Below are 26,308 nucleotides of genomic sequence, written 5' to 3' on the forward strand. Positions count from 1 at the left end.
TTGAAACATCTCCAAGGCTTGAGTAAGGCAAATAATATGCCTTCAGGACACTTAGCTACCATGATTCCTGAGAAAGAAGGATCAGAGAACTAGCTAGCGTTTATTAAGTGCCCTCTGTATTCCATGCACTGACCTGGAGATTTAGAACTTCACTTAGGTCTACTGCAGGATTCTTATTATGCATTTCTTGAGAAAGCAATCAATACCAGTAGCCTACGAGTCTACGTCTAGCACTTTAGGCATCTCAAGAGATCCAGAAACATATGTGCTATCTCTTGAAACGACTTAACATATTAGTGGGATGTCCACAACTGCTGTAACCAAGAGCCCATGAAATGCACCTGTTAAATTAGAGAAAAGTTATTTCTTTTTCATGTAACAGCCCAAAGAATAGTGTTCTCAAAGGGCTGGACAGGCAGCACTGCCCTGCAAGGTCACCCAGGAACCACTGGTCTGTGAGGTCATCTAGGAACCAGGGCTGTGGGTGTGTTCTAACAATGTCAACATAGTTAGATCCAAGGCGGCTGGTCCAACTGAAGAAGGAAGAAGAAAAGAGAAGGTAAAAAGGCTAAGTGTTGTCATCTTTAAGAAAAGATTGAGGAGTCACACCTGCCACCTTTTCTATCATCTCATTGGTGAGAATTGAGTCACATGGCCACGCTTGAAAAGCAGGCTGGGAAATATAGAGTCTAGCTGAGAAGCATGTATCCAGTTGAATTTGGAGGCAGTCATCCTACTAAGAAGAAGAAGGGGAGAATCGTTCCTGGAGGATGGTTGGCAGACTTTTACCAAACTAGGTTATTAACTGGTTGAATTTTAGGCCCAAGGAATAAGTCCTCTGGGTGACGTGATGGACATTTGCACATTTTTGCCTGCCTAGAACCTTTTGAACAGCTTTCCTGAGTGTGGAGAACTTCCCACTTTACGGCCCCTGCCACCCCATGAGTAAAGGCGGTAGCTTGTTTTTCCCGCATCTCTTGTAGGTAGGGCCTGAGCATGTAACCCAGGCTCTGCTCACCTGACACTGTGCAAAGACTTCAGTTCAGAGCAAGCAGCATGAGGAGCTTTGTGGAATCCATTTTCAGGTGGGGATGGAAGCTGAGGCATTTGATTTGGGGACAGCAGTGGCACTGTTTCTGGTGTCAGTTACTTGAGCACAGTTAACTAAGAAGAGGAAGTTTGGTTGCTCATGGCCAATTAAAAGAGTTTCCTTCCCAACTTTGGACTTGGTTTGGATTTGCTCTGCTTTTCTGTGTAGTCAGAACACAAACAGAAAGTGTATGTTTATTATTCCCCTCGGGCTCTTCCTAGAGGTAAGGGTTCTAACTTGGGATGGGGGTTTTGGTTAACTTTTTAATCAGCTGGGTCCTGGTAATGCTTTTGTGGGATGAAAGCTCTACTGGCATCTCAGTCATCATGGACAATGAATCAATTTAGGACTTGGAGTGAGGTTTTTTATCTTCAGAGATTAAGGCAGGAGTTTCTGAATAATTTTTTTTTTTTTTTTTTTTTTTTTTTTAAGATCTTGCTTAATTAAAGGGCTTCACTAGATTGTGTTCGTCATTGTCAGAGAGCCTCACCTCTGGCTGTTATTGCCTGGGTCAAACTTCTTCTCATCCCTCAGCTTTGCACTAGAAAAGGGCTCTTTCTCAGCCACGGCTGCTCATACCTCTTGCCAACTAGCACAAGTTGGACAGAATGTTAAAGATGACTCAGAATACATACCTGGGGTGGGAAGATCTAAGAACTCTCATTACGTTCTGTCTTGTTTAATTTATGTTTTTTCATAATCTATGACTACTATTCCCTTTGAATCTTCCATAGATTCTAGTCATAGGCCAGACTCATAACTCAACCCAAATTATTGAACATAAGAAGCATAGTAAGCATTAAATACATATTGGTTAAACTGAATTAAATGAGATTGAAATATACCACCAAGACATAGACCTCTAGGGATTGCTTGATTGCAAAAGCCAGAAACCTACATGACGAGCTAAGGCCAAAAAGGGAAATTTACTGCAAGGATACATGGATTTCTTTAGGAGGGAAATGAAAGACAAGTGGAAACTTACCAGGAATGAGGGAGAATGCTCTTAAAGGTGCTAAGTTTGCTCATTTCTGAAAATTAGCTCTATTGTTCTTTCTCTTTCCAGACTGACTTTTCTGACTTCTCAATGTAATGACAGAAAACAGCATTCCCAACCTCATGTGAATTCTTGCAAGTGCTCAGTATATGTCAACTATAGTTACTGTGTTTCCATCACATGCAACACCTGGGCACTGGCTTTCTTTCAAGTGTCGGACAGACATCATTGTCAAGCAGAATTCTTTCTCACTGACCTTGGATGTTGTCTCACATTCTTCTTCTTCTTCTTTTTTTTAATTAATTTATTTTTGAGAGCGAGAAAGACAGAGTGTGAGTGGGGGAGGGGCAGAGAGAGAGGGAGACACAGAATCCGAAGCAGGCTCCAGGCTCTGAGCTGTCAGTACAAAGCCTAATGCAGGGCTCAAACTCACGAAATGTGAGATCATGACCCGAAGTCAGACGCTTAACCCACTGAGCCACCCAGGCATCCTGTCTCACATTCTTTTAAATATAGAGCTCCAGATAGCCATGGCAACAACTGGTAATAAATGTTTGAGAATGACCATCTGTGTTCTAATTCCTCTTTCATAGGATAGTCCTCTAAATATTTTAAGGTAGTTAAAGGGTCTTCAGTGATTATGTTGCTCTAACACTCAGTATCTATAATTCTTTGAGTTATATGACATGGTTTTGAGCCTCTTAGTAACAGTGGAGTTGTACCAAACCTCATTTAACTTACAGAAATTCAGTGATATCTGTGTTGCACCAAACAACAATTAAGTGTTGATGGTGGGGGGCAGGGACTGAGTGGCTTAGTACGTTGAGCATCCAACTTGGGCTCAGGTCATGATCTCACAGTTCATGGGTTTGAGTCCCGCATCAGGCTCTGTGCTGACAGCTTCAGATTCTGTGTCTCCCTCTCTCTGCCCCTCCCCCACTCGTGCTCTATCTCTCTCACTCTCAAAAATAGATAAACATCAAAAATTAAAAAAAAAAGAGGTCGGGGGAAATTCCTTTATCCTCCCTCCCTATTTACACTCGAACGAGAAAAAGGGAATCCATAGACAGCATACACAGAGCAACAAAAGGAGTTAATTTTTGGCTGTTGTTCTTTACATGACCCAGGTGCTGGCAATGTAAAGTCAATTCAAGGAATTCCAAAGATAAAGTTGACCATATGTGATTTGTAGTGTGGTGACTTTAGAACTTGTACCCCACTGTCTTCTCTTCTGAAGGTGGTCCTACTTGCTTTTCTTTCACCTAGAGAATAGTCTTGGGAATTTGAAGCAGGACTTCCAATGTGGTCTTTACAGAGAAGACAATGTAGTTCTCACCTCATCAGTTCTAATGTTACATATGCAGCATCTCAGCAGTATGGGGCTCACTGAACACCAGAAGTTCTGCCACTCTTCACATTTACTGCAATAAAACCCAAAATAATGTGCCTCCTCATAACATGAATGCAAATACAGTGCATCAGGCCAGCTTCTGCTCTCATTAACCTTGCATTATCTTACCCCACTAGGTAAAAATCATACTCCAAGGGTGTGCTTTTACTATAACTTACAAGATAACTCGAGGAAAAGCACACTGAAGGGGGCACAGTATGAGGAAAATACTCAGCAAATGTTAGCCTCTTCCACTCTCAGCAGCTGCTTCGTGACACATAGGTGAACGTCTTTGCTCGCATCACTAGTATTTTTTGTTATTGTTTCTGGTCCATGGTTCAAGGCTGTCCCGGTCTTTCTGGTCCAGGTCCCACCATCTAATCTGTTTGCTCTTCCTCCCTGGTTTGCATGCTTCTCACTTGCCAACTGACTTCTTGACAACATTTTCTTACCTTTTCACATGTTCAAACTGGGTGGGAGATGGAAAGGTAGCACCCACCAGGAGCAATGTGCAATACTGGTAGTTACACACTTCTCTCACGCTGTTTGAGAGTGCCACGTGGTTAAAAACATTATAACACGTCATTTAATGATTTTTTAAAAAATCACACGTGTTGAAATAACTTTCTAGGCTCAAGATGCAGATGCTCCTGCCCAGGGCTCTGTGTCAACAAACTGAGACTTCGATAACTTTTCTGCCCCTGTAAATGTTCAGTTTGACCAGAAACAAAGTATATCCAGGCTGCCAATTCCCAAACGCCAAGCCAACTCTGGGTCCTCTCACGCCAAACAAGGTTGGCTGTGTGACACCAGAAAACTAGATCTTTCTTATTTTTCTCTTGTTTGTTCTTGATTCTTTATCTTATAAAAGTTTCCTGTCTTCGGCTTCATTTAGCCGTTCTTGGAAAGGAGATTGTCTGCTTCATGAAGTGTAAATAAAGTTCATCTGTATCACCTAAATTATCTTCTTTCATCATTTTTTAACACATGTAGCAAGTTGAAACAATAGAACACCATCCTATGGCTGATCTTGTTAGTAAAGACTCTCAAGTAGCGGAAGAGAAATAAAGGAACAAGAGTTACTATTTTGTTGTGGTTCATCCACTTTCTCTCAAGTTTGAGATACACTGAGTTTAAGAATCTGCTTCATTGTAGGGCTGGGTGGCTCAGTTGGTTGAGTGTCTGACTCTTGATTTCAGCTCAGGTCATGATCCCAGGGTCATGGGATCAAGCCCTGAGTCGGGCTCCGGGCTGAACGTTGAGTCTGCTTAAGATTCTCTGTCTGTCTGTCTGTCTCTCTCCCTTGCACATGAACATGCACATGCGCTCTCTCTCTCTCTCACACACACATTCTCTCTCTCTCTCTAAAATAATCTATTTCACCACACCTCCACATCTGGCTCTGCTTCCAACTGCTTTGGTTATAGTCACACCTGTACTAAAGGAAGAAACTACAAAAAAAAAAAAAATCACAGAAGGCTCTATCAGAAGATCTCCCAAATGATTAAGAATGTCAACCCCATACAGAAAATGAAGCCCTTCAAGAGGTTTGAGATAACCCAAAAGAAGAGAGAATTTATTTGCCCTATTTCAGGAAGGCTTTTGATACCATGTGATACAGAAGAACAATGTCCAAGTACAGGATAGACAAGAAGAAAAAGAGAAAAAGGAAGAGAGAGGGGAGCTGTAAAGAGGACTACCAGGTGAGCTCAGGCTTAAAGTGACTCAATTTGCATACAGCTAATCTAAAAATAGAAAACAGAATAGGAACATGAAGCCCTAATGTGCCATTCTCTCCTTGCAATTTCCAAAGGTGAAGGTCAGTATTTGACAGAGGTTAATTAAGAAACACACATGCAAACAACACATATACACATATTCATAATTTTTTATATACATATTTATTTTATATATATTTATGTATACAAAATACCGCCTACAATTTTTTGGCCTGATCTCTAATGTACAGAAGAGCAGTGTGGATAGAGCACTGTTCTAGGATAGGGCATATCCTGGGACAGAATATCCCAATTTGAGTCCTTACTTGACCACTTGCTGTTTACCTTGACTAAAATTTCCTGAGTCTCAATTTTCTCATATTTGAAACTGACACAATAACAGAGAAGTGACAACATGTTGTGTTCTGTAAAGTCTAGGCATGTTATTCATTATTAGGAAACACCTGACCATTGACTTTATGGCTCCCAGCCAAATACTTCCACAATCCTACCAAGATCCATGAATGTCATCTCCTTTCAATTATTTATTAGAAAAATGAGCATAAAGAAAAATTCCATTTTTTGAAGAATTCCTGACTGTGCTGTTTGTGTTGATTTCACTGATTTTTCAATACTTAGGAGAACAGGAATAATGGAAACATCAACAAAAATAACTCAGAAAAAGTACAGTGGCAGGGCTCCTGGGTGGCTCAGGTGGTTAATTGTCTGACTTTGGCTCAGGTCATGATCTCACTGTTCGAGGGTTCAAACTCCGCAACTGGACTCTGTGCTGACAGCTCAGAGCCTGGAGCCTACTTCGGATTCTCCCTCTCTCTTTGCCCCTCCCCCCACTCACGCTCTGTCTCTCTCTCAAAAATAAACAAAACATTAAAAAATTTAAGAAGAAAAGAAAAAGAAGAAGTAGGGTGGCCCGATAACCAATTCTAATATGTATTTTCACACCTCAGAAAAAGTAATTCATTGTGTGATGCTATGGTGGGACCATCCCCTGGGCTCCTCTGTCCTAGACAAGTTACATTATTATCAGTTCAAGTTGAGAGTTGGAAATAGAAATACCTCCAAATATTTTAAGGATACAAGAGTTTTAATATAGGGAAATGGGTACTTATGCAGTGGTTCCAACACCCACCCTCCTCTTGATAGCTTTGCTTGTCAGCAGGGAGAAAAAAATCAGGAATTTCAATGTGTTACTAAGAGCAAGTGTTCAAGGTCCCAGGGGGAATGCTCATGATGGTTGGATCTGAACTCCTGAGCTGATGGTGGTACTTTGTGTTGTAGGGAGTCAGGAAGACACAAACACTGGATTGCTTTTTTCACTTATGAACCTTTTTAATGAGCGACACTAAGGTCTGATGCCACCACTCTGGCTATTCAGTGTATATTTTTAAGAGCGATGAAAACGTTTTAAAAAGCAGAGGTGAAACAAAAATATTCTTTGCCACTAGAGAGAGAAACAAACACACAAAAAGAATTATTTAACTGCCATCTCTCCTTTTTAATATAGAAATTTCCAGATGGGCAATTTTGGTGGCCTTTAAAGCGAAGTTGAGGGAACTTCAAGATGATTACCCTAACTTGAGACTGGAAAGTACCCTTAGCACTGTTCTGGATGGAGCTTAGAGTGCCGGGCGCATGCAGCCTCACTGAAGCTGAAATTGAAAGTTGGCTCTGAAATAACGGATTTTATAAAATTCGGTAGGTTGAATCTTAAAGGATAAAAAAATTCTCTACATTTTTTATATAGATGTATTCTATGATTTTACTATCAAGATGTTTGTACTAAATACTGTTTCCTTGCTGGTACCTTCTCCTCCAAGGCTTGACCCACTTGTGCTTAGTGTTCCTCCTGCCATCCTAGGCAAACAGTTACTGTTTTTCTTAGTTGACAAACATTATTTGAACTGCCACCCCTATGATGAGAGTCCCTATGATGAGAGTCAGGTAAGGAACAGCCTGGGGCCGGGCAGGGAGGGAATCCATGTGCATGTATAAATTTGCATCCCTTCCTGTTCTTGCTTCATGCATTTCACAGCAAGTAATGGCAATGGGAGATTGGTCACACACTCTCTCCATCTGGTACATGGGTATCTGCTGTTGTCAGAGTGGTTTGTTTCTGACGGTTACAGCTGCTGGATCAACACTTATTTTTTTCAAAATGACTCAGATCTTTATGTTCTGTTGCTTTAGGGTAATACCTATGACAAATATTAGGATGTGATGGTGCAGGGCTAGAAAGAGTGGACGTGACAACCAGCACTTACTTTTAGGAAGTAGTATCTGAAGACCATAACTCTTGTCTGATGACTCAGCCACCCAAATTCCAGATACCTACGTGCCATATTCCTATAAACATCTGACATTTCCCCCTATAACGTATCGTTGTGTTAGAAAGGTGAAACAGTCGAATGCTATGACAAAAGTTTTGGCATCTCAAGAATCCCTGTGCTGGGACTACGAGGTGTAGTTGTGGTCAATTCTAAGCATGGGTGGCACTGGTATTAATTGAGCGTATCTATTGGGACTTACAATGTCCCAGGCTTACAGGTTTATGTGGGACAACCCTATGAGATAGGCACTATTTTTCTAATTCCCATTTTACAACGGAAACTGGTGCACAAAGCGGTTCAGTAATTTGTTCAAGGTCACGCAACAGTGGTATCATCAGAAGCTGCATCTCAGCCTTTGGGATCAGGTTTCTTCCTAAATTTCTGTTAAGGTTACTACTGTGCTTGTTCTGATAACCCAGCTTCAAAGCGCTGGATCTGGGAGAGATTGGAGAAGTTTTAGAGCTACCCATTCATTCTAGGGTTGAGGACAATGAAGACAAGAGAATGTTAAGATGACTGTCCTGAGCCTCCATATCCGGGTCATGGCAACACCAAGACCATCAGCAGTGTTGTTTTTTCTATTACATCACACTTTGGCTTTTCTCTGCCCATTGTTCTTTATTGCTAATGAATCACCAAGTCTTACCTGCTTCCTTCCTAGCTTTTCCGATCTCTGTCTCCCCCTTCCTCTCCCCACTGCTGTCACCAAATCCAGGCACTGGTTACCCTCCCCTAGAAGATTATGATTGACCAGCCTCAGGACTGCCTGTCTCTCTTACTTCAGCTGGGCAGCTATGAAAACAAAAGTAATTAGTAATTACAAGCTCCACCTTTCAAAAAAATGTGTGTCTCAACCATTCAGTCATTTCCTAAATGTTGCCCAGTTTCTCCTTTGTAATTGTAATTGTTATTTTTTAAAACATCTTTAAACATTATTAATGCTCATTGCAGCAATTATTAAAACACAGTTTATGCTAAGCTAGAGCTTTGGCGTTGTGCTGCATGAGCCACACATCCTTACTAACTTGTTCCTTGTCCTTGACAAAAATTACATATTTTGTTACTTTTGCCCAACCTTAAAAAAATTTAGACATAAAATATGTTCGTTACAGACAACCCATTGCATATAAATAATTACAGAAGAAATTAAAATACTTAGAATCATATTCATCCAAATCAGAGCTAACACATTGTTGTGCATTTTTCTCTTATTTGTAAATTTTTCTTTTCTTAATATAAAAATTTGGGAAATCCTAATTTTCCTCTCTGGCAAACTGTGGATAGTAAACCTCTTTCACAAGTTTGTTGGATGGATGAACTGAGAATATATATAAATATACCTGATGTATAGTATTTGCTCAATAAACGGTGGCTATGAGCTGTTTTTATATTTAACTCTCCAATCTGGAATTAGGTTTTTTTGTTAAGTTTATTTATTTATTTTGAGAGATTGGGGGGAGGGGAGGGGCAGAGAGAGTGAGAGAGAATCCCAAGCTGGCTCCACACTATCAATGCTGAGCCTGGCAAGGGCTCGATTCCATGAACCACGAGAATGTGACCTGAGCCGAAATCAAGAGTGGGATGCTCAACTGACTGAGACATCTGGGCACCCGTGGAATTAGTTTTGATTTCAAAAATGAAATAGGGGAATAACTTCATTTTTTTCCCAAATGGTTAAGAAATTGATTTGGGGTGCCTGGGTGGCTCAGTAGGTTAAGCATCCAACTCTTAATTTCAGGTCGTGATCTCATGGGTGGTGAGACCAAGCTCTGTGGTGTGGACCCTGCTTGGGATTCTCTGTCTCCCTCTCCTTCTCTGCCTGCACTCTCTGTCCTCTCTGTCTCTCAAAATAAATAAACATTGAAAAAAAAAAAGAAAGAAATTGATTCAATTTTTTAAAATTAAACTTTCGATTTTGAGGTAATTGTAGATGTGCATGTAGTTGTGATAAATAAAACGAGAGATCTTCCGCACCCCTTTTCTCAGTTTCCCCCAGTGTACTGCAGTACAATACCAACCAGGATACTGACATTGATACAATCGATATACAGAACATTTATTTCTACCACCAGGAAGACCCCTCCTGTTGGCTTTTCATGGGCACACTCACTTCCTACTCACTTCCCTCCTACTCCCATCCACTTCCTTAACCCCCTTCAACCATCAATCTATGCTCTGTTTCTATAATGTTGCCATTTCAAGAGTGTTATAGAAATGTACTCATACAGTATGTAACTTTTTTGGATCAGCTTTCTTCACTTAGCAGAATTCTCTAGAATGTGACCATTTTAAGTGCAAAATTCAAGAAGTTTTCACTCAGACTGTTAGCTGTTTTGTTGTAACAATTATTTCCTTTATTGCTTACTTTAGGGAGAATAGGCCCGTTTAGGAGTCACAATGTCTCCATCAATTAGTCTCTTTTCAAGTTCACGGAAGTGTTTTGTCATTTTACTGTGTATTATTTGTTATATTTATTTTTGTGTAATATATACATAATACGTATTTTGGAACTCCCTAACTTAAAATTTATTGGAAATATATTTTTTGAGCATGGTCTGCAAAAATTCTTGATTTTAAAAAGTGCCAATTTCTCAAATTCTCTAAAATAGTTAAGTTTACTGTTCTTAAAGGTTTTTAAATTTTTCTGTATTAAATTCTCATTTTGAATTGCCTGTTAGGACATGAAGGGATATATGGGGCATTGTATTGCCTCCTTGTCCCTATAGATGCATCCCCTCCCGTGCTGGCTTTATTTTAATAGAAATTTAATTACACATCCTATTTGGTAAGAGACACAAATGAATGAATCTTGCTGACAGAAAAAAACATTGAAGAATTATACCTGTGGCATGACACATTTGGCTGATATGTCCTAAAGATATAACACATTGCTTACATTGGCAAGGAGGGAAGGATAATTTATGTGGTGCTTTCTAAATACTGTGTTTGTTATAGTTAACTGTTTGTGAGATTTATTTATTTTGCACTTGAAATCACTGTGTGAATCTTATGACCCCAAAGACATAAATAAACTCCATATTTCTGGCATTCTCTTACTAACCCTGATGACATATGGTCCTAACTCCAGAATTTGTGTTTTTTTTTAAATTTTTTAAAATGTTTATTTATTTTTGAGCGAGGGAGAGAGACAGAGTGTGAGTAGGGGAGGGGCAGAGAGAGAGGGAGACACAGAATCTGAAGCAGGCTCCAGGCTCTGAGCTGTCAGCACAGAGCCGGATGTGGGGCTCGAACTCAGAGACTGTGAGATCATGACCTGAGCCGGTCAGACACTTAACTCACTGAGCCATCCAGGCGCCCCCAGAATTTGTGTTTTTATAAATACAAATATATAAAATCAAGTTTACTGAAGTATAACTTAACACACAACAAAATGTGCCCATTTTAAGTACAAAATTCAAGAAGTTTTGACAAATGTATATATCTGTATCACCACCAGCACAGCCAAAATAAAAAACATTTTCATCAGCCCCAAAAGTTCTCTTGTATTCCTTCCCAGTCAATTTTCTCACCCACCCCCAGCCTCTGGAATCCACTAATTTGTTTTCTGTCATTATAGATTAGCTTTGTCTTTTCTAGTGCTTTATATAGATGGATTCATACAGTATGCACTCTTTTGCATCTGGTTTCTGTAGCTCAGCATAATGTTTTTGATGTTCACCCATGTTATTGAGTGTGTCAGTTCTAGAATTTGTATTTTTATTAGGGCTACTCATGCATTCATTCAAGAAACATCTGCTATGTGCTAGGCACGGTTCTTGACGATGAAACAATTGTGAATAAAAAGAAGACAAATTCCTGCTTGTGGAGCTTGCATTTTAGCAGAGATTCGAAGCAAAAATTTCCTATATGTACACACAACTGGAATGATTGCTATAGTGAAAGACAAAGCAGGAAATGAATATTAGGGAATGCTTGGAGCTTCTAGAAAATATTATCTGGGAAAACATCACTGGAAGTGTATTTTTGAATATAGAAGGAGATGAAGGAGCAAGCACAAAGATATTTAGGAGAAGAACGTTACAGGCAGAAAGCAAGTACAAAAATCTTGACACCTGCCTGGAGAGTCTAAGAAACCCAGATGGGCTGAAGTAGAAAAAGGAAGGGAAGGGAAGTGAGACACGAGGTCAGAGACATGGGGGTGAACATTACAGGTTTTTTTTAGGACCCTATAAGCAGTGTAAGGGTTCTAACTTTGAGTGACATGGGAGACATTGGAGGCTTTGAGTGGTAAAGTGACATGGTCTGACTCACATTCTCAAAGGATCACTTTGGTTGCTGTACTGAGAAAAGACTGTAGGAAAGTAGGGAGACTGGTTAGGAAGCAGTTGCAACAATCCATGCAGGAGACGATGATAGCTTGGACGGAGTGACAGTGGTGCAAGAGTGAGGAGTGGCCCCATTTTCAACATATTTTAAAGCTAGAGTCAACAGTATTTGCCAATTGACTGAATGTGTAGTGTGGGAGAAAGAAAAGAGTTAAGGATGACTCTAGGGTTTTTGGCCTGAGTAAAGGGAAGTACAGAGTTAAGACTAGGAAAGAAAAGAGAGAAATTAGTTGTGGTATGAGGAAGAAAGACACGAGTTCACTTTAGACATGTTAAATTTGAAAAGCCCATTGTTGAATGAGCAGATAGGAGCCTGGACTTTAAAGGAGAGATTAGGATTAGAAACATGCATTTGAGGTCAACAGCAGCATGCAGATGGTTTTTGAAGTCACGAGAGTGGATGATATAAACAAGTGTGTGCAGAGGAGGAGGAGTCTATGGATCAAGTTGTGAGACAGTCCAACTTTTAGATATTGTGAAATGAGGATGAACCAGTAAAGGAGACTTAAAGGAGGAGCTAGGGTAATGGAGGTAATCCAAAAGAGCATGCATCTTGGAAATCAAGTAAAGATAGTGATTCCAAGAAAAGGAGTATCAACCATGTCAAATGATGCTGATAGTTCAAATAAAATAAATGAGAATCGGCCTTTTGATTTATCAACTGGAAGGGAGGTCATTGGTGACTCTACAAATCATTTAGCGAAGTGGTTGGGTGAATTCCTTATCAGAGTGAATTTTAAAAAGAATAGGTGAGAGGAAATGAGACCTTTTTTTTTTTTTTTTTAGGGATTTCGCTATAAAGGGAGCATCAATATGTTAGTATGATTGGATGGGAAAGTGGAATCAAGGGAAGGAGTCTTTGAGACGGGAGAATTTTTTTGCTAATGGGAATGATCCAGTAGACAGGGAAAAATTGACGAAGCAGAGAAAAAGAGGTGCTAAAGTGATAGAGAATGGAATCCAGCACAAAAGGGGAGGGTTTGGCACTAAATAGAAGCATAGACCATTGATCCAGAAGGAAAGGCAGAGTATATGGTCCCAGATGTAGGCGGGTGAAAAATGGAGAGCTTAGTGGAAGTTGTCTTTTTGTAACTTCTATTTTAAGAGTTAAGGAAGGAGCAAAGGTGGTAAAGCAGAGAGAGAGGGTGGAGGATGAGACCTTGGCTATTTGAAAGAGACAAGGTAAAAACTTAAGAAAGTGAAAGGTATAGCCAAGTGAGTACATAGACTAGGGACACACAGCATTATTATTCAATAGCACTGAGTGCCTGCCCACTTGAAATTTTGGTTATGCTTTAAGGGAGGACCAGTCAACAGGGTCCTGTGCTTATCTTAAGCCTCAGTCATCCATGAGAATGTACCTGTGCCATATATGCAAAATGGAAGAGTTGTGTTCATTTAGAATTTAGGTGTTTCAGTTACCTTTTGCTGCATAAAAATCCTCAGCCATAGCAATTTTAAAGCAACAATTTGTTATTTCTCATAAGTCTGTGGTTTGACCTGTTGTTTCTTCTGTTTCACAAGGGATCAGGCAGGGCTATATTAACATGGTGGATTTGACTGGGCTGGAATGTCCACAATAGCTCCCTCACAAGTCTGTATCTTGGCAAGATGGCTGGCAGACTGGGCTGGGATGGCTGGACTTCTCTGTCTCTGTGTAGTCTCAGGACTTTTCTCTTCCACCTGGCATCTCCAGCAAGGAGTCAGACTTATTGCATGGCAGCTCAGGGTACCAAAAGTAAAGGAGCAGAAGCTTCTAGCAGTTTTTAAGTCTGATGCCTGGAACAGGCACAGCATCACTTCTACCACATTCTGTTGGCTACCCTGAAGCTGTGTTACCTTTGGGGCTATTGTTGGAGACTAGCTATCAGAATCTATCCTGTGGCTTTCACTGATTCACATCTCTCCCATACGTAAAACATATTTATTCCCTTCCCAAGGCTTTAAAGCTTTACCTTATGATAGTGTCATGCTTGGGTTTTTAAGTGTAGCATGCTGTCAGTGGGTGTGTTTGATGCTCCTTGGGTGTATCTCTTCTGGATCCGAAGATGTGTAAAGAGACAATTTAAAGGTGAGTGGGGCAGGGAGCAAAAGAGTCACTGGTCCATAGCAATTCTAAAATCCAACAGGGCACGTAAACCAATTTTCTCCATCCCAGGAGTAAAAAATACACATTTACTGAGGAAGAGATTTGCTCGCTGGGAATAGTTCTCCTTGTGTCCTTGCTCTCCTCTTTGAGCTCTTGGCTACACATAGACCATCCTTCCTTTTCCATAAGACATGGCCATGTTTGCATCTCAGCCTGATTGTTGCCTGTTTTATAAGTTGGGGCCTAAAAGTCTGTTTTCCTTTTGAAAACAGGAAACATTTGTCCTTTTAGGTCCAAGCTTATATAATTCCTTTAAAAACTTGGTTGGTTTTTAAATTATCACTTATAACCCACTTCACTGAACAAAAGCCTTGTTCTGTTTGGAAATCTCCTTAGCAAGTTTCACTCTTCATTAACTACCCTTTCTAACTCTTATGATAAAACAGGTGACAGTGTTTTCAGTTGATTGGCTAGTACATAACCCAGGTCCCCTGTTTTCCAGTTCCCAGTAGCAATTTTTTCGCTGTCCTTCCAATCTTCACTAATGGTGTTGCTAAGGCTCTTCTACCTTCTGGTCCCACAGATAATGCCACAGACAATGCCACCAATTTTAGGTTTCTGTTAGGTCAGCACAGAACTGGTAGGAGCAAATTTCTATTTGTCTACTGCTGCATTGTGAATAGCCCTAAAACATAATGCCTGAAAGCAACAGCAGTGTGTTATTTCTCATATTTATGTGTATTGACCATACATCACCTGGTGTTAGCTGAGGCTGCTATCATCTGGGGCTCAAATGAGCTGGTGTCTTGGCTCTGTGAGACGTCTCTTCTCCATATGACCCCTTTGTGTGGAGTCTCCACAGAATCACTTGAGCAGGGTAGCTGAATTTCAAACAGTAGCTTAGGGCTCCCCAAAATGCAAGCAGGAGGCTGCCAGACCTTCTTAAATCATAGCCCTGGACTGGCACAGTATTACCTCCACTGTATTCTGTTGTTAAACGTGAGTCACACAGCAGCCAGGTTCAGTATGGGAGGATATAACAGGACCCTGGAAGGTATGTTTCACCGGGAGCTGTCTTTGAAGATCCAGACACCATACCAGATGGGGTGAGTGAAGTGGAGGAGCCAAGGAAGCGGAGAAAATACGTAAGTGAATAATTTTAATGATGAAACATGGAACTTAAGCTAAATAGGGAGAGAATGAAGGGTTGGTGGGATGGGGAGGATCGGTGTAAAGGTGACAGAACCACTGGGTCCTCACAGAGTTGAAAAAGTCTTTTATTGAAATACGAGAGACAGAGAGCTGGAAAGTTCGGAGGTATTGTATGGAGAACGAGAAGCTGAAAACTGGATTCTGGAATGATTATAGGGAAGTAGATACCAAAGACTAAGGTAGTGGTTCTCATCCCTGGCTATACATTGCCTTCACTTCAAGATCTTTAAAAAGTCACTAATGCCTGGGCCTCTTTCCAAACCAGCAAATCATGATCTCTTCAGGAAATCTGAACCATCTCTCCCATCTCCTTTTTAAAAGATCTCCAGGTGATTCTAGTATCCACTTAAGACTATGGACCATTTATTGTAAGTAAGGCACTTAAACAAGTCCCTGTCACAGTATGTACCAAGCATAATCCTAAATCTTTACTCACACTTCCTCACATAGTATTCACTGAATTCTAGGAGATACGTATTATTATTCCTATTTCACAGATGAGGAAGCAGAGGCTCAGAGGTTAACCAGACCTGCCTGACACCAAAGCCATGTTCTTAACCTCCTAATTTATTTTCTCCAACAAATGTGTGGGTCTGGGGTAGAATAAAAAAGCTACTAAAAAAGCTCTTAGAAATATTTTTAATTTATGCTTCTTAAGCAACTATTTATGCAGATTGAACATATATTATTTCTTTAGATAAAATTGCTTTATGACCAGATGACATCACTTCTTCTTAATTCAAACCTCATGAAATTTGAACTCAATTAGACAGAAGGGATCCCAGGAACATTCACACCAAGCACCCCTATCCCATACACACACATTAAAGTTGTGCCCAAGTGCTGTTAGAGAAAATCTAAAAAAAATATTTTGTCTTTAGCACACATCTACCTTTTAAAAGAATTACTCATCACAGAGATAAAATGAAAATACAACTTCTCCTTGTATTCTTTTAAATAACACTCTTCTGTTTGGATTTCCCTCTAACAAGTATTTTTAATGCAAGGCATTTTTAGAAAGTAAGGAGCTGGAGAAAAACTTAGAACAGGAAATAAAAACCATGTAAGTGCTTAGGTATGAATTAAATTTGACCTGCACAAACAGCTGACTCCTTATGTACTATAGTTATTTTGGGTTAAATCGCAACTCAAGACTAACATTTGACACTGAAATTTTCATTCAAAAGGACCAACAACTAAAACTAACTTTTTGAGAGATAAGAAAGGGCATTTCATTTAAAAAGATTCTCTCTGGGGGTGCCTGGCTGGCTCGGTGGTTGGAGCATGTGACTCTTGATCTCAGAGTCTTTGGTTCAAGCCCCACATTGGGTGTAGAGATGACTTAAAAAGAAGAGTCTCTCTTGGCAATCTATTGTAGTGCTGTGTTTCCTATTAAACCTTGGCTCAAATTCTACTTTCCCTAAAAATCTCTGTTGATATAAGGTATCCCAAAAGGGTCATTCTCTTATGTTGTGTTGATTCATATTTATGCCAAGATTTTTTTTCCAGTTTCATTGAGAAATAATTGTCATATATCATTAAGTTTAAGGCATACAGCATGATGGGTTGATTTACATATATTGTGAAATGATTACCACAATAGGTTCAGCACACATTCAGCTTCTCATGTGGGTACAATAAAATAAAGGAAATTAAAAAAAAAAAGGAAAAAAAGGAAAAAGATTTCTCCTTTTTATGAGAACTCTTGGGAACCACTATCTTAACAATTTTCCTTTGTGTCATACAACAGTGTTAACTATAGCATGTTGTACAGTATCCCTTGTACTTACTTATCTTAGAACTAGAATTTTGCACCTTTTGACCACCTTCCTCCAATTTTTCCTTCCCATGTCCTCCACCTCTGGAAACTACAAGTCTGATCCCTTTTTCTCTGAGTTTCTTTTTGTTTTTTAGATTCCACAAATCTAAAAAAGTTAGATAAGTGAGATCATACAGTATTCTGTTTTCTGTCTTATTTCACTTAGCATAATGTCTTCAAGTTCTATCCATGTTGTCACAAATGGTAGATTTTCCCCATTTTTTATGGTTGAATAAATTCCATTGTATATATCTACCATACTTTCTTCCTTTTTTTTTTTTTTCTACCATATTTTCTTTACCCATTCACCCACTGATGTACACTGAGGTTGTTTCCATGTCTTGGCTATTGTAAATAATATGCTGCTATGAATATGGGGGTACAAATATCTTTTTGAGTTAGTTTTTTTCCCTTTGGATATATTCCCAGAAGTGAGATTGCTGGCTTATATGATAGTTCTATTTAATTTTTTGAGGATCCTGCATAATGTTTTCCATAGTGGCTGTTTTAATTTACAATATCATTAAGAGTCTACAAGAGTTACCTTTTCTCTATATCCATGCTAGCACTTGTTATCTCTTGTCTTTTGACAAGATGGCTTTTCTAGCAGGTGTGAGATGATATCTAATTATGGTTTTAAATTGCATTTTCCTAATGATCAGTGATGTTGTGTATCTTTTCATGTACCTATTGACTTTTTGTATATCTTCTTTGTAAAAATGTCTATTTAAGTGATTTGCTCATTTTTTAATTTAGATTTCTTCCTTTTTTGCTATTGAGTTGTATGAGTTCTTTACATTTTTTGGATATTGACCCCTTATCAGATATATGGTTTGCAAATATTTTTCCCATTTCATAGGTTGTCTTTTCACTCTATTGATGATTTGTTTGGCTGTGCAGAAGCTTTTAAGTTGATGTAGTCCCACTTGCTTTTTATTTTTTTGCTTGTACTTAGCTGTGATATTCAAAAAATCATGTCAAGGAACTTTATTCCTATGTTTTCTTCTAGCAGTTTCATGGGTTCAGGTCTTACATTCAAATCTTCAATCCATATTGAGTTAATTTTTGTGAGGCATGCAAGATATGTGTCCATTTTCAATCTTTTACATGGGACTATCCAATATCCCAGCATCATTGAAGAGACTCTTTTCTACATTGAATATTCTTGTCCCCTTGTCAAATATTAGCTGACTGTATATGCTGGGGTTTATTTTTGTGGTCTTAGTTCTGTTTCCATTGGTCTATTTTTCTGTTTTTATGCCAGTACCATACTGTTTTGATTACTGTAGCTTTAGAGTATAGCTTAAATCAGGAACTGTGATGCCTCCTGCTTTGTTCTTCTTTCTCAGGATTTCTTTGGCTATTTGGGGTCTTTTGTGGTTCCATATAAATTTTAGGAGTGTTTTTCCCCCACTTTCCCCAAAAATGGTAATGGAATCTTGATAGGGATTGCATTGGTTTTGGTAGTATTGACATTTTAACAATATTAATTCTTTCAATCCATGAACACAGGATACCTTTCCATTGATTTGTGACTTTAATTCCCTTTATCAATGTCTTGATGCTTTCAGAACAGAGATTTTTCACCTCTTCAATTAAATTTATTCCTAAGTTTTGTTTTTGTTTTTTTTTTTTGAGAGAAAGAGGGAGAGAGCATGAATGGGGTAGAGGGGCAGAGGGAGAGACAGAGAGTGAGAGAGAGAGAGAAAGAGAGAGAGAATGTTAGGCAGGTTCCACACTCAGCACAAAGCCAGATGTAGGGCTTGATCCCATGACCCTGTGATCATGACCTGAGCTGAAATCAACAGTTAAATACTCAACTGACTGAGCCACCCAGGCGCCCCTATTCCTAAGTACTGTATTGTCTTCAATGCTATTGGGAATGAGATAGAATTCTTTATTGCTTTTTCAGAAAATTCATTGTTAGTGTATAGAAATGCTGCTGATTTTTTATGGTAATTTTGTATCCTACAACTTTACTGAATTCATTGATTAGATCTAAGAGATTTTTTGTTGAGTCTTGAAGATTTTCTCTATATAAAATCATGTCATCTGAAAATAGAGACAATTTTACTTCTTTATTTCCAATTCTGATACCTTTTATTTATTTTTTTTAGGACTTCTAGACTGTTGAATAGGAGTGGACACCCTTGTCCTGTTCCTGATCTTAAAGAAAAAGTGCTCAACTTTTCACCATTGAGTATGTTAGCTGTTGTCTTATTATATATGGCCTTTATTATGTTGAGAGATAATTTTTCTATGATTTTTAATTTATCAAGAATATTTGTCATAAGTAAATGTTGCATTTTGTCAAATGCTTTTTCTGTACTATTGAAATGATCATGATTCTTTTCTTTTATTCTATTAATGTGATGTATTGTATTGATTGATTTGCAAATGTTGAACCATCCTTGCATATCAGAGATAAATCCCACTCTATCATGGTGAATGATGCTTTTAATGTGCTACTGAGTTTGGTTTGCTAGTATTTTGTTGTGGATATTTGCATCCATATTCATCAGGGATATTGGCCTGTAGTTTTCTTTTCGAGTAGTTTCCTTTTCTAGTTTTGGTATCAGAAAAATAGTTTCACAAAATGTGTTTGGGGGTGTCCTCTTCTCTTCAATTTTTTGTAATGGTTTGAGAAGGATTGGTGTTAATTCTTTAAATGTTTGGTAAAATTCGCTAGTAAAACTATCTGGTCCTGGGCTTTCATGTTCAGAGATTTTTGATTACTGATTTAATCTCCTTACTAGTAATTGACCTTTTCAGATTTTCTATTTCCTTCTGATTCAGTCTTGACAAATTTTTTTTCTAATAACTTTTCCATTTCTTCTAGGTTGTCTAGTTTGTTGGCATTAAGTTGTTCAGAGTAGCCTCTTATGATCCTTTTCAATTTCTGTGGTATCAGTTGTAATGTCTCCTTTTCCATTTATAATTCTGTCAATTTTATGGCTCTCTTTTTTTCCTTGGTTTAGCTAAGGGTTTGTCAATTTTGTTTATCTTTTCAAAGAACTGACTCTTCGTTTGGTTGTTTTTTTTCTATTGTTTTTCTGTTCTCTGTTGCACTTATTTCTGCTCTAATCTTTATTATTTCCATTCTTTTGCTTACTTTGGGCTTAGTCTGTTCTTCTTTTGCTATTTCCTTAAGGCATGGAGTTAGCTTGTTTATTTGGGATTTTTCTTTCTTCTTAATGTAGGCATTTATTGCTCTGAACTTCCCTCTTAGAACAATTTTGTTGGACCCCACAAGTTCTGGTACTTTGTGTTTCCATTTTTGTTTGTCTCAAGAAACTTCTTAATTTCTCCTTTAATTTATTATTTGATCCATTGGTTATTCAGGAGAGTGGTGTTTAATTTCCATGTGTTCGTGAGTTTTCCAGTTTTCCTCTTATTATTGATTTCTAGTTTCATGCCATTGTGGTTAAAGAATATGCTTGGCAGGATTTCAATCTTCTTGGATTTGCTAAGATTTGTTTTGTGGCCTAACATATGGTCTATCCTAGAAAATGTTCCATGTGCACTTGAGAAGAATGTGTACTCTGTAGCTGTTGGATAGAATGTTCTATGTAATATATCTGTTAGGTCAATTTGGTCAGTGTTGTTCAAATCTACTGTTTCCTTCTTGATTCTCCGTATGGACTATCTATCCATCATGTATCATTATATAAGGACCTTCTTAGTCTCTTTTTACCATTTTTAGTTCAAAATCTATTTTGTCTGGTAGAAGTTTAGCTACCCTTGCTTTTTTTTGGTTACTGTACACTTGAAATGTCTTTTTTTACCATCTCACTCTCAGTTTATATAGGTCTTTAATGCCAAAGTGAATCTCTTGTAGGCAGCATACTGTTGGATCTTGTTTTTTGTTTTTAAATCTATGTAGCTACTCTGTGTCTTTTAGTTTGAGAACTTAATCCATTTACATTTAAGGTAATTATTGATAAGTAAGGACTTACCATTGCTATTTTGTTAATTGTTTTCTGGTTATTTGGTAGACCCATTTTCCTTGTTTCTTATCACGCTGACTGTTTTTTGGTGTTTTGATGTCTTTTGGTATTAGTGTGCTTTGACTTATTTATCGTATTCTATTGTGTAGTTACTACAGGATTTTCCCTTGTGGTTTTGCTCTGCAGGCAGGGGAAATCACAGGCCATGTTCCCTGTTCAAGTGCCACTTTGTGTGGGGTTGTTGAATAGGTATGCAACTTCCTGTGTACTCTGGTTGGGTTCCTGAGTTGGATAGGCTAAAGACTGTATTCAGTGATGGGAAGAGCTATGAATTAGATTCCCTGCCCCAGGGAAGCAAGAGAAGAAACTCTAAAACTGGTAAAGGTCATTGTCTACTGTCTTAACTAAAGCCAACCTGCACCCCAATTTCTCTGACCAAGCAGGGCCACTAGCTTTTCTCTGCAAACTATTGGCTCTGCCTGCCTGCCTCTCAGCTTAGTGCTGCTGGGCCAAACAGGTTCCTGGAGTTGTCACCAGCCCTTCTGTTCAAATGGGGTTGGAAGGAACTCTCCACAGAGGGTAAGGCCATGATTTAGCTCCTTGCCTGGGTGTCAGCAAACCAGACTCTCACACTGCCAAATCTCCTCGTTTAAGAATCCACGTCAGGCAGATCTGCACTCCATTGAATTCCTTGGTCGGAGTTTGCCCCTGAATTGGTTCTTCAGATGAACAAAACCACCAGTTGGGGTACTACTTGGACACTGCAGGTATGACCATGGTCTGCCATGATTCCACATGCTGGTTGTTGCACCCCTCCCCCCTTCCCCATCATAGTCAGACTCCCAGTGGCTGAGCCCCACAGAATCCCATGTAATTCCCATGGGATGAGATCAGAGTAGGGGCTCTGTCAAAGTAACCCACAATTTTTTGGCAGTGCTGGTTGTCTCTCCTGGGTCCTCTTTTCCCACTGGAGAAGTCAGTGGTTTAGGGGAGACCTCTCTGCATTTTGCTACTGACCTGGGGAAGGGGCACAGAGTCAGAGCTGCTTCTCTTACTCTTCTAATGCAGTCTGTCTTGGTCTCTGAGGTGCATGGCGGGGGGCCCTTGAGCCTTGCCCTTATGTTCTAGGATTCTCTCAGTAGTGTCTTATTCTTGAATATTTGTTAGTTGTTCTTATGAGGAGGAATGAAGACAGGAACAACCTATGTCATCACCTTGGTGATGTCACTCCTTATGCCAAAAATTTTGTGACACCAGTCCATCCCATAATTTGTATGTTTCTGCAACCAAATCACAAACTTCTTGGGAGTCAAAAACCCTATATTTTTCTTTTCTTTTTCTTCTTTTTTTAACATTCTTGCCTTGATGCTAGATATAATACTAGGCCAATAGTTAGCACTGAACTAATAAATGTGTTAAATGAATGAATGAATGAATGAATAATATATTGGGGACTTGGAAATATTCCTAACCATTGAGGATCACACTAGGAAAGAATGGCTGGGCACTTCTACACACAGAGCTTGCTTTAGTCACCACCATTACTCTACAACAGAGGTATTATTAATATTTATATTCCTGTGCTAATAGGAAGAAACTGAAGCTTTGAGACATTAAATGATGACTGAGTTTGCATGGTTGGGGTAGTCATGATTCAAGTGCAGAGCTGTTTGCTCCTAAGCCCTTAGCCCTTTCCACCACTATGAACCAATGCCATGTTAGTCAAGGCTTTTTCTTTGGCACAGCTGATGGAAAACCAACTTAAACTAGCTTGGGATAAAAGAAGGCTTTTATTGGAAGAATCACAAAACAATGGGAAGGTCTGCAGAAGCCAGTGTTGCTCTGGGAACATCAGAAATAGGAACTGGAAAGAAGAGACTGTCAAGCTAGGCTGTCTTTACTCAGGCTCCATTCTCTCCTTGTGAGAAGAGACTTTTTCTGCCTGTGTGTTGGGGGAGAGAGGCATGATGACCACTAGCCATCCCAGCCTCATATCTTTCCTTTTTCATGACTGGACAGGTGCTTATGTGTGTGTATTATCTCTGAAAATCTAATTTACCCACTGATTTAATGTGCATTGCAGAAAATTTCTGTTGAAGAAAGAAAGGCAAACTATTAGATGGTTTTAGAGTACAACATGTCAAGGAGGCACAGTGCTGGCCTGGGTGGTAAACGGCTAGCATCCTACCCCAAAAGAAGACAAAAGTGAAGATCGACCACATCCTCTTTGCCTTCATCCAATATGACTCACGTCTATTTGCCAGATCTCTGTGTTCATCCAAATAACTATTTTGTTATGATTAATTGACAGATGTCTAGAAGGTCCACATAGAGTTTAAAACATTATCTAATATGATGGTAACAGATAACCAGGTTCTTGATGCTTCAAGGATGACGCTGATGATACTTTTGTTTGTTATAATTGGCGTTTTTCTCTCAAATGGATTAAGTTGATTATTAGTACTGGAGAAACACGACTGAACTGATATTATCACCATGCCAGTATTTTCTAGTCATCTTAAGCCAGTATCGTATGTGGGGCAATTGCAGTGGTTTTCCACTTTTTTCCTTCTTTTTCTTGGCATAAATCCTATTCAACTACAGATGCATCCAGTTTCTCAACAAGTCAAGCAGATAAAAGCAAGACTGTTGTTTTCTCTGAGGGAATTCAGAACGGGGTGTGGCATGCCCGTTTGCTCCCCTGCAATGCTTCTTTTAGGTGGTCTCAAAGGAGGTTCCTCAGGATAGAGTTGGTATCCCCTGGTGGATGGGACAATCCCGTACAGGAAGCCAGAAGATCTGATTCTGCTGGTAATTAGTTGTGCAACCTTCAGCAAAGCATTTAACCTCTATCTTTTTCCACTGAAATAATTGGGATAATAATATTACCCATTCCAACTTCTGGGGTTGTTGTTAGGATCAAATGACACAATGGATATAAAAGTGTTTTGCAAATGTCAAAGATTAGTATAAACATGTAAAAGGCCTCATTGCACTTATATATCAGTAAATATTTGTTGATGCAGACATAACTCTGTAATCTGGGACAGAATTTGTAAGAAGTGTCCATTTAAAAACTTTCTGTGTCTCCAGTAATTTTAAGATAGTTACATACAGGAATATTGAAATGGAATATCTTTTTAGCATCCATGAGCAAGCAATGCCAATTCTACTAACCATCTAATGTTAGCCAGGTGTCCTACCATGTAGGTGCTTAGTCCTAGAAACACCGTAAGGTAAGTCAAAGGAAGAAAAGATGGAGAAAATTCTGGAGCACAAGAGTAAATTGTGTGAGCAGTAATGACAAAATCTCTAAGCTTGAGGGAAAAGACCACTTGAGTTAATTGGTATCCCCATTAATCACAGGCTGTTGATTGCTCTAGGAACAGGGCGTAAATCCCATGAAATGAAAAGTGGGGCTGCGAAATATAAATCTATTTTCACCCACTGTTAAGAAAGGCAATGAGTAGCACTGTTCAAATGTTGTATTTCCTCTTGCCAATTCCAACAGTTAGACCCGCACTTTCATGAACTAATCCGTGAAGTGAACAAATCTTCTCTTTCACAGTTTCATGTCATTGGTTCAAATGGTGTAGTGTTTCTTACATAAAGAACTTAAGGAGAATAAATCCATTAGGGAAAGTGGGGGAATTTATTGTACTCCAAGGCTGTGCTTTTAAACAGACCTCAACTGTACTAGAACAAAAAATGCCCTTGTGTTGAAGGCTTGTCAATTCCAGGTTTGCAATTGGCATTGTAAGAAACCAACAAACTGGACGTGGGTTCATTTCACATCCCCTTACCCTAGAAACTGTGCTGCTTTGTGTTTGTATCTCACCTAATGCCTACTAGCCTGTTCCCAGGAGATGAGTGGGACAAGACGTGTTCCCCAGTCAGCCACTGCAGTTTAATCGCTATTTATTTTCCCAGTAAAATCTGTACTTTCTTAATTTCTACAACTGTGGTAAAAATAAAATCTGTGAGCTGACACATCATTTCTGTTGACCACCTCAGAGACTTCCTGAAAACACCATTTATACGTGATATCATTTCCTTCAAATGCACAGATTTTTTTGTCTCCCTTCACAGAAGGGGCTAAAAAGAATCCCACTTTACCTTTTCCATAAATATCAACAGTTCAGTGGAAAGCTGTTTCTTTTTCTCCAGAAGCACATTAATGCTACCAACCAACAACAGGAGCTTTTCAAAACTCAGAATGCAAGACTAGAAGGAGCCAGTATGACTCTCCAGGAAAAACAAACAAACAAGTGCTTTTTCACCTCAGACTGTTTGTGAGAAAGGATTTTCCTTTTTTCTTTTAGGGCATCTTTTTTCATTCACTGATATTACCCCTAACTCTATTTCAGAGAGAATAAAAAGGACTCAGAGACACTTTAAAGTTAGGCTATTGGAAAGTTAAACACGTTAAACTATAGAACGAGCGTTGCATACAGTGGGTTACGTTTCACATCAGAATAGATCAAAATATATTTTTCCACAGCCTCTCCTGGTTGGGAAACTATTTAAAAAATAAATTTAAATAGGGGCGCCTGGGTGGCTCAGTCGGTTAAGCGTCCAACTTTGGCTCAGGTCATGATCTCACAGTTCGTGGGTTTGAGCCCCATGTCGGGCTCTCTGCTGACAGCCCAGAGCCTGGAAACTGCTTCAAATTCTGTGTCTCCCTCTCTCTCTGCCCCTCCCCTGTTCACACTCTGTCTCTCTCTCAAAAATAAACATTAAAAAAAAAAAATTTAAATCTACAAGTTAAAATAGATTATTTTTCTCATCAATGTTTGGGAATATTCAGGCTGTAGCCAGAAAACTTTGTGCCTTGTGCTAGGAAGTCCCAGCTTTCAGGCAGGAATTAACTTTGATCTCCAGGGAACAACTGATCTCTCAGGTTCTTTAGCTATGCTAAGTTCATAGAGTTAAGTCTCACACTATGGATTATGGCCATAACCAATCAAAGCCAAACTGCACATACGCTGGTCATTCCAGAAAAGAGAGCTCTACCATGGGCGGGCAGGCAAAGCGTTCCATAGCAGATCCATCGTTATGAATCCACCCTGTTCTTTACCACCTCAGTATCTCAGTAACAATCCCTCTTGTCTTCCTTTATTTTTTATTTTTAGTTTTTGAATAATCTTGAATCCTTTCCTCTATCTTCTCCATTCCTAGGGTTGTGTTTTCCATCAATTCCAGTACTGACAACAGTTTTTTACTAAAATTCTGAAAGATATTCAGAAAATTCACAGACTAATAAACCCAACAAGTTGCTAAAACTCTGAGCAAAGCAAGTAGGCAAATTGATCTTTCTGAGGATACACAGCTAATTTTTGCAAAGTCACTGGA

At 39.1% G+C, this 26,308-nt stretch overlaps 1 long non-coding RNA gene across 1 annotated transcript in view; it reads left to right on the forward strand.

Annotated features, from left to right (window-relative positions):
* Positions 1–446: 446 nt before the first annotated feature.
* Positions 447–26,308, forward strand: part of LOC122238700 — a 45,791-nt gene continuing 19,929 nt past the window's right edge. Inside the window, exons 1-3 of the long non-coding RNA XR_006217774.1 lie at positions 447–559; positions 5,072–5,180; positions 6,721–6,911. This is a non-coding gene — a long non-coding RNA (uncharacterized LOC122238700). The remainder of the gene's footprint in view (positions 560–5,071; positions 5,181–6,720; positions 6,912–26,308) is intronic.

This window comes from Panthera tigris, chromosome B2 (genome assembly GCF_018350195.1).
Source record: "Panthera tigris isolate Pti1 chromosome B2, P.tigris_Pti1_mat1.1, whole genome shotgun sequence".
Classification (NCBI taxonomy): Eukaryota; Metazoa; Chordata; class Mammalia; order Carnivora; family Felidae; genus Panthera; species Panthera tigris.